This window comes from Bombina bombina, chromosome 6 (genome assembly GCF_027579735.1).
Source record: "Bombina bombina isolate aBomBom1 chromosome 6, aBomBom1.pri, whole genome shotgun sequence".
Classification (NCBI taxonomy): Eukaryota; Metazoa; Chordata; class Amphibia; order Anura; family Bombinatoridae; genus Bombina; species Bombina bombina.
In genome coordinates, this window is record NC_069504.1 from 893,258,007 (window position 1) to 893,271,730 (window position 13,724).

Sequence of the window (13,724 nt, forward strand, 5' to 3'; positions counted from 1 at the left end):
CTGCGGCTGCTGGCGGTTTTTCTCGCGCCTCACCCCAATCAGTGGGGTAGCTAATTGGATAGCCTAAGACATCGCCTCTGGAGCCAAAACAGCGTTACCACATCTCGCTGTATAGCAAACTAAGCCAAGCCAGATAAAAGAAAAACCCTCACTCTGAAAAAATTGCTCAAAATTAACGTAGCTGATACTTAAAGCTCTCTGAATAAATACCTACTCTACTCGGCAAATCTCAGCCCCTAACTGGCTATCCTAAAGAAGAACGGAGTACTAGACAGCCAGAAAAGAGAAAATAAACCTTATATTATACCTGCTAAGAAGGAGGATTCCCCGCTCCCCCCTGCAGGGACAGGTTAATCTTTTATCCTTTGGATCTTCTTATATGCCCCGCTGAACACGGCTGCTGGCAGGAACCTTATCGGCTACCTAGCACTTTGCTTACCCCTGAGAACTTCGGCCCCCGCTGTGACCTGTGGTCTGTGCCCTCCTGTCGCACGCTGTCTCCTCTCCCCTCCTGTTTCTACGGGGTCGGCTGAGATATTGATTGGAGCTGCTAAGGCAAGAGGTCTGTAGGAGCGCATACTTCAGCACGGACAAAGCCTGTCCGCCCCTTCTGGACTTTCAATCTGTACTTACCTGCACTGGGCGGAACAAGCTCCCTCTCTCTTTGAACGGACCGCGACTCTAAACCGGCATCAGCATCTTTGTGGTGCTCACATCAGAACCCAGCCCCCGCATTCTGTTACTGAATCCTCCCCTCTCCCACCGGTGCTGCGTGAGAGGGGTAGGAGTTAGAGCTCTCGTGGTGGAAGGGTGAGAACTGCGGAAGCTCTCCGCATAAGTTAAGAAGGCCGGTTTGTTATCTCTCTCCCTCCTCTCCCACCGGTGCTGCGTGAGAGGGGGAGAGACTGCCAGGTACTGCGAGAAGGGCTCTGAAAGGACATTGGCAAAGTCGGGTTCTTACTAGAATGAGGACCATCGTTACTGCACATTGACTCGCGACAGGCAGGTGAGCAGCGGGCGAGGGGAGGTAAGTTTCTCTGCACCGCCAGACCCAGCATTCTCTAAATCTATAAAGGTAACAGGCCATGAAGGTGCTCAGGGGGAGCAGTGGGCATGAACACTTTGAAAGCAGGCTACCATAGCGGTGAAAGGGGTTAACTGTACAGACGGGGAAAAGCGGCCTCTATACAAAAGGATATAATCCTAAAAAACACCTGTCTGAGGGCAGAAGGGTTCCTGACTTTTTAAAAAAAAAAGCAACTGTTAAAGAAACAGTAATTATATTAATGAACTCAAAAGAGATAACTGGAGAAAGAGAAAAAGAAAAGAAAAACATGTTGGTTTAAATATCACTTTATACTGCTTAAGGGACATTCTGTGTTACATTGTTCCTCTATAAAATTGCAAATGTCTGACTTCTAAAAAACTGCTGAGATATACCCCATTTCTTCTCTTCCTCTGTATCTGCTTCTCCAGAAAAAAACTGCTTATTACCTGTCTTAGCCTTAAATGATATAGAGAGTGAGTCAGGTATAAAATATTTTTTTTTTCTTTTTTAATTCTGTTTGAAGCTGGCTCGAATCATAAGAAGTTCTTAAATAATTAACTCTTGTTATTTCTTAAGGTGCTAAGTTACAATCTTTCTATCTTTTGTGACTCGTGAAAGGAACCACATGCACATACTTTTTGTGTTAGGTATTGGTATTCTGAGAGAAAGTTGTGGATACTAAAAATAGCTGTTAGAAATATATAGCTCAATACCCTCTTTTCTTCCTTTAAGGTTCTAAGTCTGTGCTCTAGGTGGTAAACACAGTAGTTATAGGAATCTATAGTTAAAGCTGGAATAACTGAGGGTTTTATATAAGGGAAAGGGGAAAGGGAGAGGGAAGGGGGTAGAAAGGGGTAGATAAAAGTAAATCTGCTATTCTAGCAAATAAGAACTGTAGGAGTAACTAATCCTAGATCCAAGAGTTCAGGTAAATTCAAGCTCAAATAGTTTCTCCCCCCACGGCTGAAAAGGAGAACATAATCACAAAACCACATAATCCTCACTAATAACACGCCTTTGATTATACACCAATTATATAACAAATTGGATACCTGGATGGATACCACCCTTTTTTTTCTTTCTTTTTCTCTTTTTTTTTTTGGCACATTAACCTGGTTTTTTTTCTTTTCTCGCCTCACGAGAGCACTTCACAACTCCCTTTCCCCCGCCCCCCTTCTTTTTTCTTTTTTTTTCCTTTCCCTTCCCAACACACTCACAATTCACGTGGTATTCCTGGAGATACCTTAATTTTATATGGACAAATATTTGCACGGTCACCCCAAATCTTCTCCATCAGCCATGACGGGGAGAAGGGATAAAAAAAGTAAAACTACTCCTGAATCTCTGGTAGAGATACAAACACCAGGGGTAAATCCCTCACATATAATGGAACCTCTAGATATGCAAACTCTGGTAAACAATATATTGATTGTTCTAACCCCCAAATTTGATTTTCTCAAGGTGGAAATAAAACAGGATATTGCTTCTCTGTCCACCGAAGTCAAACAATTTGCACATAGAATTTCTGAGGCAGAACAAAGGATCTCGGATCTTGAGGATATGACCTCATATTATAAATCTGCTCTTGAGTCAACAAAAAATACACTAACGAAAATGCAGAATAAGATCGAAGATCTAGAGGATAGGTCGTGAAGAAATAACCTAAGGGTTATTGGGGTTCCAGAGAGAGTAAACAATATGAAGACCTAGAAAAATTGCTGTCAATTACCCTACCCCGGTTACTTCAGATCCCAGATTCCCAACCCCCGATAACCATTGAAAGGGCCCATAGAATAGGCTCATTCAATATGAGTAAAGCAAACACAAGACCTAGACCAATAATTGCAAAAATCTTAAATTTCCAACATAAAATTACACTACTTCAAGCATACCGCAAACATCAACCTGTTTTTCTAGAAGGTACAAAAATTCTTCTGTTTCAGGACTACTCAATTGAAACAGCTACAAAAAGAAGGGAACTTGCCCACACTGTACAAAATTCATCAAACAAGGTGCAAGGGCTACCATACTTTACCCGGCAAAATTGAAAATATCATTAGATGGTCATAATTATTTCTTTGACTCAGCACAGGATGCTGAAAATTTTTATAAGGAAACTTACCCCTTAGCATCAGAATAGAGCAGAGGGGGAGTAAATTAAAGTTAGTCTTCTACTCTTCCTTTTCTCTTTTACTATTAAAGATGGAATCACTTGAGTTTAAGGGTTGCAGAGGGAGCAGGGACGTACTTCCTATGAGTGCTTGGTTTACATGGGGTACAAGGGATATTAAAATTCTTAATTACCTGCTCTATGGTTTTTTTTTTCCTTCCTCTTCTTATTTTCTTCTCTATTAGTCTCCTCATTATCTACTAGATGGATATAAAAAATAAGTTCAAGATGACCTCCTGGAATATAGGAGGTCTTACCTCCCCTATCAAACGCAAGATAATACTTTCCCACTTGAAAAAAAAAATACTGATTTAGCCTTTTTACAGGAAACACATTTAAAACCAGAAGAAGTCCGTAAGCTTAAGACCTCCTGGGTCAAGGAAGTTATTTTTTCCTCTACATCTAAAAGGAAAAGCGGGGTAGCAATCTTGCTGGGTAAGAAAATCCCATATGAAGTTATACAAGTAGAAACAGATGATGAGGGTAGATATCTTATTGTTAAAATTAAAATTCTAAAAATTCTGTATACACTTTGCAATGTCTACGCTCCAAATGTTTTTAGTTTCCATTTTTGGGAAAAATTGCAGAATAAACTCATGTCATGCGCAGAGGGCTATTTGATCCTCTGTGGAGATTTTAATATAGCACCTAAATTCCCAATTGATAGGCTCAGACGGAACTCTATCTCAAAGAAAACAAAGAGATAACTTAGCATCTAAATTATTCCTTAAACTGACTAAAAACTTAAAAGTATGTGATATCTGGAGACTTCAGAATACTGATGTCAAAGAATACACCTGTCACTCCCGAGCACATAAAACACTATCCAGGATAGACCTTTTTCTGGTAGATGAGAGAATATGTAAATCTCAGATAAAAGCTGGAATCTCACCAATCACTACATCGGACCACGCTCCGATTGATCTAGAAATTCAACTTGATAATCTTAAGAAAGGGATTAGAACTTTCCAGTTCCCGCGCTACTTGGCCTCTGACAATAAATTTAAAAACTGGTTGAATACCAAGTTCCGCGAATACGCCCACCTGAACCGTGAACATATAACTAGACCAGCTTTGTTCTGGGAAACAGCCAAAGCAGTCCTAAGATGGGAAATACTGGCTTATAGCATATTCAGATCTAAGAAATTAAAGCTAAGGGAGGGGGAGCTTCTGAAAGCAGTAACAAATGCTTATAATCGATACATCTATCTGAAAACTCCAGAGAACTGGTCTAGATACATATCTGCTTTAGCAGATAGGGATTCTTTCTTTCTGTATAAAACAACACAAAGTGATCTAAGACTACAGTCTAAGCTATATCATTTCGGGAATAAAACAGGAAAACTCCTGGCAAATTTGGTTAGACGGGATAAAGCATCTCCTATAATAGACACGATAATAACAGAGGAGAAGTGTCTTAAAACACCAACTGAATTGGTCGGAGTATTTGAAGATTATTATAGAACTCTCTATACCACTAAAATTTCAAATTTTATAGAACGTGAAGAATTTGGGAAGAATCTGGTTCATCCGGCTTTAACTCCTGATCTTCTGGATAACTTACACTCTCCCATCACTGAACAAGAAACCTTATTAACTATTCAAAATCTAGCCTTAAACAAAGCCCCAGGACCTGATGCCCTTCCTAATGAAATATATAAAATAATGGCCCCTGAAATAACACTTAATCTAACCTCACTATTTAATGATTTATATGTTAAAGGCCTAACCCCATCACCAGACTTTGTTGCCTCAAATACAGTTCTTATTTTAAAAACAGGAAAAGACCCGACGAGAAAAGAATCCTATCGACCCATTGCATTACTAAACACAGACTATAAGATATTAATGGCGATTCTGGCAAGAAGGCTTCAATTCCTTCTTCCCAACATCATTCATACAGATCAAGCTGGGTTCTTATTGAAGCGTAATTCTTCTGCTAAAATCAGGGAAGTATTCCTTACTATAGAATACTTTAAAGTAATGGGAGAACTGGGGAACAAGGGGGAAGAGGATGCTCCTGACAAGGCCATTATTTTTATCGATGCTGAAAAAGCATTTGACTCAGTGCATTATGATCATCTGTCTTTTACTCTGAAGGAATTCGGGTTGGGGGGCAACTTTCTCCGCTTTTTTGACAATTTATACAAAAGTGCCTCAACCAAAATTATAGTAAACGGGGATCTATCTCGAGATATAAAACAAGGCAGGGGTGTCCTCTCTCCCCACTTCTATTTGACCTGGCTATAGAACCGTTGGCCATTTCAATCCGGCAACAACTAGAAGGAATCAGGATCAATAAGAAGGAGATGCGAATGGCACTCTATGCGGATGATGTGCTAATATATATCTCAAATACTTCCAAAAACATCCCCAAACTGCTTAAAATAATCGATCAATTCGGATCATTCTCAGGTTATAGGGTTAATACTACAAAATCAGAACTACTGTGGATTAAACAAACAAAACACTCTGCTACATAAATTCCTTTTAGTATAGTTCAAGACTCAGTTAAGTACTTAGGTCTATGGATATCTGGTAACCCTGATAATTGGTATAATTTGAATATACTTCCGGTTCTCAAAAAGGTAAAAGAAGCATTTAAAAACTGGCAGATGCTCCCCCTCTCTCTATCTGGCCGTATAGCTTTATATAAAATGACTCTTACCAAAAATATTATACGTTCTTCAAAACACCCCAATTATTCTTAAATCCAAGGATATTCTCTCTTTCAATTCGGCTTTACGTCTATTCGTCTGGCAGAACAAAAGCCTAGAATTTCTTTAGTCAAATTAGCCCTACCTATGAAACTCGGAGGACTTTCTCTCCCTGACTTACGCACATACAATCAGGTATTTTTAGCTCGTATTATAGCAGACTGGCTAACTAGTAGTAATTACATTACAAATACAGAGTTGGACTCTAACATAATATACCCAATTGACTTAAGGGCTTTAATACATTGCAATAAAAACGCGCTCCCTCTAGCAATAAAAAAATGAGGTCAATATGCAATCCACTTGTTATGTGGAAAAAGGTTTGTAATCTACTATCTATAGAATCTAGGGTATCAAGATATAACCCATTACTAAATAATCCACAGTTTCAAGCTGGCATGCAATCGGCTCTCTTTACGCAATGGGAGACTCAAGGGCTTGTATATGCACATCAATTATTAGACTTTGAGAGTAAATGTACTAGAATCTTTAACTCCCTAAAAGAAGAATTTCACATTCCTAACAATTTTTTTTGCCAATTTACAGGCAAGACATTATGCTGTCAGTCTCTCAGCTGATTATGGCTGGGACTGGTCTCTGGGAAAGATAGAAAATTATAGTGCTAAAAATAAATACACAGAGCGCCTCCTAAAAGGCTAAGACACTAGTAGTGACAAGATTATTTAAATAAAAAATATATTGAAATTCTATAGGGGTATATAAAATATTTTATAAGCTACTTATAGCTAAAATATACAAACAAGATACAAAAGTGGATCCACTTAAAATTAACAATAAAATATGCATATATCTATATAAAAAACAATACAATTGTGGTTAAAAACCACAACAATATACAATCTTAATCACAAAATAAATTACAATAAAACAGCTGTTGATGGTTGGATAAAAAATAAATATAAAAACATCAATTTACTGAGTAGGTGTCCATAAATATGTAGGTCCCAAACTTTAAATTCTTTCCAGAGAGTGAATGTCCAATATGAAGATTCTATTTTAAAACAGTTATCCTTATATATCCCTCGATAAACGGTGAAATGATGAAGTGTGTAAAAAAGAAAAACGTAGTGGTTTTCAAATCAAATTTCAAAAATTATTGTGAATATCCAAAAAATCCTGAAAAGATGATGTGATGAAGTGGGCGTGAATAATCAAAAATGTGTGTACACAAAAATGAAAAAAGAAAAAGGAAAAAATGTAAAAAAATAATCCAAATGAATATTTAGGATGTGTTAAAGTGAATAACACACTTATAAAGTGACCCTTATGTGAATACAAGATGTGAAGAGATGCTCCTAAAAAGTTATTCCTGTGTGTAAACGATGAAAAAATACAGAAATGGATCCTATGTCTCAGGGATCAATTCATTCAAAGATATACCTGTAATAAAACAAATATAACATAGTGCAAAACTGCTATTCAAACTTAGTCAGTAATTGAAAAGAAGCTTACCATATATGTCAACGCGTTTCGGCCCTAAGAACTGGGCCTTTATCAAGACTATAGATGGATTAGCATGGTAGCTCCTTTTATAGCTATTACTGGCCAATAAGTGCCAGTGTTGTTTTGGCGCCAAAAAATAACCTCTACTTCCTGTTCCTGTTGACCTGGAAGTAAAAAAATAACCTCTACTTCCTTTTCCTGTTGACCTGGAAGTAAAAAAATATAACCTCTACTTCCTGTTCCTGATGACCTGGAAGTACTATTGAGTTTATTCTATTTTTGTATATATGTTCCTAGTTTCATGGTAAATTCATGCTATGTTTCAAATAAAGTACATGTTCATTTTTATTTGTTTCATTAATATTTGAAAGATAATATTTGCCTAAAATCGGCAAACCGGAAGTGTGTGTTCAGTCATTTATCACCATGGAAACCAATATAAGAGTGAATGAATAGAACAATTTTCAGTCATATATTTAGATTTACCATGCCTGATCTGAAAATAGGCTTAATCTATCCTAAGGTAACTAGCTATTTTTGAAAATTGTAAGGCTGCTTGTTAGGCCCTTCTTTAAAAGAAAAGACGAGTGAATGAAAAATGTATTCTACTTAGGGAAGACATCAAAGTAATAAATATTATAGTGGATATGACACTATTAAGGAATACAATAAAATAAAATAGAAGATTCTTATTTAAAAAATATAACAATCTAAAAGGGTCCTAAAATGTAAGCAATAATTTCACTGTCCCTATAGAGATATCTATTTAGGAAAAGCGTATAGAATGTCTTCTGGAATGTCATAAAAAATCATATATTTTTTTTATTTATTTTTTGATATATAGAAATATCAAGAAACCTATTAAGATAAACATTGTCATATAGCCTCCTATATGGAGACGACCCAGGGCTAAAAAACATTGGAATGATAAACATGATAAAAACATAGGGATAATGAACATCGATTGTAAACATAATTAAAATATAATTAAATTGTTCGAATGATAAACATGATAAAAACATTAGGATAATGAACATCGATTGTAAACATAATTAAAATTTATAAAAATTAGAATATTAAAATATTTCAATATTTGAAACTCTCCATCAGTAATAGTAATGCAAAGTGGCAGGTGAAGAGGGGGGGGGGGGTGCATGGTTATATTAACAGAAGTACTTGAAATCACAATTACAATAAGACCTATCTCTTTCAGTAATAGTAATGCAAAGTGGCAGGTGAAGAGGGGGGGATGCATGGTTATATTAACAGAAGTACTTGAAATCACAATTACAATAAGACCTATCTTTTTCAAATGCCTACATATACTCTATGTGGGGGGGTGCCTAATCTATGCTAGTATGAAAATACATGCACCTATTTAAGCTACACCTATAGGATAGAATAATAACAGCGGCTATAATCTTAAGTTAAGAAGATGAGATAGATCTTCTTTGTTATTAAGACCCTTAGGGTAAAGGCAATCTAAATTGAAAATCCATTTTGATTCAGCAGTTAATAGTTTCTTTTCATAGTTCCCCCCTCTCCAATTGGCTGTAACCAATTGGATACCTATGTAGCTGAGATCTTTTTGTCTTCCCTGATGTTGCTGCGTGAAATGCCGATATAGTGGTGTGTCTACATTTTTATGCTTGATTTTTAACAGGTGTTCTTTGATTCTGTCTTTCAAAAGTCTGGAGGTCTGGCCTACATATTGTAGACCACAGTTACATTGTATCATATAGATGACCCCCTTACTTGTGCATCTTATTGTATCTTTAATTTCATACTTCACTTTAGAATTGTGTGAAATAAAGTTTCGTGTTTTTATTCCCCTTTCACACGCTTTACAGTTTATACAAGGAAAGAAACCCCTTAGGTTTCTACCAAAGACATCTTTGCTAGTTGTTTTCGGAGTCTTGGGAACACTAGGGGACAATATGTTCTTGAGATTATTGGCTTTCCTGTAAATAAATGTGGGGTTAGGTGGAAGTTTTTCTCCTATAATTTCATCGTCTTTCAGGAGTGGCCAATGTTTTCGGATTATTCTTTCTATTAGATATCTATTTTCGCTATATCCTGTAATGAATGGGACAATAAGAGTATCTTCACTATTGGTTGACAAGCCCATCTTATTTTTGTTTTTATTTTTATATTTCAATAAGTCTCTTCTATCTTTATTCCGGACTTCTTCCATATTTTGGTTTAGGCTATCCTCTTCGTAGCCTCTCTCTAAGAATTTCCCTTTAAGTATTGTTGCTTGTTCTTCCCACTTTTCTGGGTTTGAACAATTTTTCTTAAGGCGAAGAAATTGTCCCTTAGGAATATTGGATTTCCACTTGAAATGATGGCAACTCTCCTGGTGGATATAATTATTACAGTCCACTTCTTTGAAGAACGTGGATGTTTCCAATATTCCATTTTTCACCTCAATTTTCAGGTCTAGAAATGTAATTTCCTTGGCACTGATTTCAAAAGTGAATCTTAAGTTTTTGGTATTATTGTTCATAACCTGTATTGTGTGTAATAGGTCCTCCTTTGTGCCTTTCCATATCATTAAAATGTCGTCAATATAGCGTGTATAGAGGACCAGGTCCGCGCTAGCTGGGCAGGATTCCCAAAATATGTGTTCCCACTGCCCCATATATAAATTAGCGTAGCTCGGCGCGAACCTGGTCCCCATCGCTGTGCCACACGTCTGTCTGTAAAAAATACCCTTATGATTAAAATAGTTGTGTGTTAAAATATATTTTATCGCATCAAGAATAAAATTTCTCTGTAATTCTGGTACTTCTTCATCTTTTTTCAGGAAAAGTTCCACCGCCTCTATACCTCCCTCATGGGGTATGCTAGTATAGAGGGATGTGACGTCGCATGTAGCTAATATGTAATTGTCATTCCATTCTATATTATTCAATATGTTCAGAACCTGGGTTGAATCTTTAAGGTAGGATAGTAGTCCCATAACATATCTCTGAACTTTGATGTCTTCCCTTCTTACTTTGATGTCTTCCCTAAGTAGAATAAATTTTTCATTCACTCGTCTTTTCTGTCAAAGAAGGGCCTAACAAGCAGCCTTACAATTTTCAAAAAATAGCTAGTTACCTTAGGATAGATTAAGCCTTAGAGGACTTCCGGTAGGAGGGGCTAGGCGCACAGTCGCGTGTGGAGAACGCTGTCTGTACCTGGAGGCCTGAGGCAATATCGAGAAGCTGAGTGCCTATAGGCGGGTGAAACCAATCCCGTCCAGGATTCGCAAAGGCCAAAACGGAGACCGGAGGCTACCGGCAGCTGGCCTGATCCAGGCTGAGAGAACTCGCTGAGGAGGTAGCTGTCTGATCACCGGGAGGTACACGCCAGCCGCGGGGACCCACGAAGGGAGTGGTGAGCGGCAGTAGCGGTGAGAGCGCCCAGGCATCAGGATCCCGCCCCTGGGGAAAAACAGCAAGGTGACAAGACAATCGAGTCACCGGCACAGAAGGTCCCACGGGAACCGGAGTGTAAATATTCACTGTGCCTACCGTCAAGTCCCTATTGTAAAGGGGAAATTAAGGAGATGAGAGCTTGCGGCTCCAGAGAGCGACAGAGGCTGAAACCACTCCACGACTAAGATAAGTGAAAACCTATTAACTGTTAGTTTGCTTTTGGATCCTGCTGCTGTGTTTCTTGGGTCTGCTTGGAAACTTGGGCAGAGAGAGGGGGGGGAGGGCCAGGTGTATACCCACAGTTAAAGCATTAAGGGGTTCCTGCAAGAGTAGGACCTGGCAATTGCTGTCTTTTCCCCCCCCCTGACCCTTTGCTACCCATAGTGAAAGACTTTATACAACATCCTTAAGAAACCAGGGATTAAGCAAAGCAGAGACTGCTGCTGGGATAAGCATTAAAAACACTACATAAGTAAAGAATTGCCAGAGAAGAACCGGGCAAAAGGCCTAAAGATACACCTAAGGACTTTAAAAGAACCTTAAAATTTTAAGGACTTTAAGAGAACTCTGCAATATAGATACTGAGGACTCAGTGATTAACTGTAGTAATGCATATATTCTATCTGTGGCAGTGCTGATGAGTATTACTGATAATGATGGCATGACTTAGAGAATAACTGAAGTACTGTGTATAGTTCACATATGACATTGTTGCTGATCAATAGTGATATTGATAGGGAGATTAATGATAAGACACTAAAGTAGAACCTACTATTAAGTTAGGTGGATAAATGTGAGATAAAACCTTGAAAATATATGTGAATTTACCATAGCAAAAAGGCTTTGCATTTGTAAGAATACATGTGGATCCCCAGACATAGGAGTGGTTAAATTATTATATAAGGTGACTTATATTAAATCCTGCACCGCGGGAGGGTGAGCAAAGTATAGACGGAGTGCGGGAAGGTTTAAATTTACTGCTCAGTTGGAGATAAGACTACAAGGGGAATCTGTAGCAAAACAACGGAGAGGTTAAAGGATACAATATCAAAAAGACCTGATAGATACATACTGAGAGTATTATTTCTGTATTGAGGTTTTAAGATAGAGTAATCTTATACACTTTAAACACAAGGTTTAAGGGGGGGAAAAAAAAAAAAAAAGAAGGAAAGGGGAACACACGAGGAAAGTAGAGTTAGACTACACTAACACTAGAAATAGTGAACACACGGGTTAAATTAAACTTTTCGTTTTTTTTTCTTTTTGACCAAGAGGGTCTGTGAATAATTAAAGCACTCAAGGTGAGGATGTCACTGTGAGATAGGAAAGTGCACTTCTTTCTTTTTCTTGTCTCTCAAAAAGAGAGAAAAGGAAGAACTAGGGGAAAGGGAGAGAGAAGAGAATAGTTAAAATTTTGCGAGTCACTAGTAAATATAATCACTATAATTTTGTTACTCAATTTTAGAAGTATATATGGAAAAATATTTAAATAAAAGTAAAACTACCTCACCAAATATGTCCTCTAGAAACAAAAATCAGGAAAGAAAGGGGAGTAGAATTTCATTAGAACCCCATGGGGGAGCAGTTGAAACAAGTCTTAGCCAGAACTCGAATAATGAAGAGTTAATAAAACAGTTGGACGCATTATTTACGCCTAAATTTGAGATGATACAAAATAATATTTCCACACTAACATTAGAGATCAAACAGTTTGCAAATAGACTAAACAATGTAGAGCAAAGAATCTCAGACATTGAAGATGGGGCTATACAGAGGGAACAGGCTTTTGATACTATGTCCACTCAAATTGAAAGTTTGAAAAATAAAATAGAGGACATAGAAAATAGAGCCAGGAGAAACAACTTACGCCTCATTGGCTTAACGGAAGAAATACAAGAAAAAGATCTTAAAAAATTTGTTGAAGTAGAACTAATGGGACTATTAAAGATTAGAGCAGAAGATCACGATATAGTGATCGAACTAATTCACAGAATAGGCCCAGAGAGGAATGAGGAAGGGAGAAATAAAGGGAACAGACCGATTATTATGAAATTACTAAATTTCCAAGGAAAGATCCAAATTATGAATGCTTATAGAAAGGCAAATGGCGAAATTAATTATAAAGGAAAGAAAATTTTACTATTTAATGATTTTTCATATGAAACATCAAATAAAAGGCGCACATTAGCTCCGATTTGTACGAAATGGAGGGATATAGAGCTAGACTCCTGTACCCAGCTAGACTTAGCATTCAAACTAGGCAAGGAAACTAAATTTTTACTGACAGTGAGGAAGTTAATAAATTCTTAGAAAATAATAGAGATAGTCTGGAGAAATAGGAAGATTATTGTAGGTCTAATAGGTTTTCATAGTGAAATAATGGCTATAAATTCAAATAGCCTGAGGGTGTGTTTTTATTGGGGGGTTACAGTTAAAGTTATTTTAAGGAAACTCAAATGTATAAGAATTAAAATATGGGATTTATGTGTTTTTTTTTTTTTTTTCTCCCCCTCCCACTCTCTCTTCCTCTCCCTGCTATGTGGACTTCTTCCCCTCTCCTTATTTCCCAGCTTTTTTTTCCTTACCTTAAGTAAAATGGAAAAATGAGTTTAAAAATCGTTTCATGGAACGTAGATGGAATTACATCACCCATCAAACGTAAAGCCATCTTGAGGTATGCAAAAAAGCTGGGAACTCAAATACTACTCTTACAGGAGACTCATTTGAAGGGAGAAGAGGCGGCTAAATTAAAAGGAGGATGGGTTAAGGAGGTCATATTCACCTCAGGATATCAAAGGAAGAAAGGAGTAGCTATATTATTTAGTAAAAACTTAGAATACAAAATAGATAATTTAATCCGAGATGAGGAAGGCAGATACATTATAATGGAAGTGGTAGTAGAG

At 37.3% G+C, this 13,724-nt stretch overlaps 1 protein-coding gene across 1 annotated transcript in view; it reads left to right on the forward strand.

The window, feature by feature from the left end:
- The window catches only part of RASGRF1 (Ras protein specific guanine nucleotide releasing factor 1), a 300,540-nt gene that overhangs the window by 28,070 nt on the left and 258,746 nt on the right, over nt 1–13,724 (forward strand). The window lies entirely within an intron of this gene.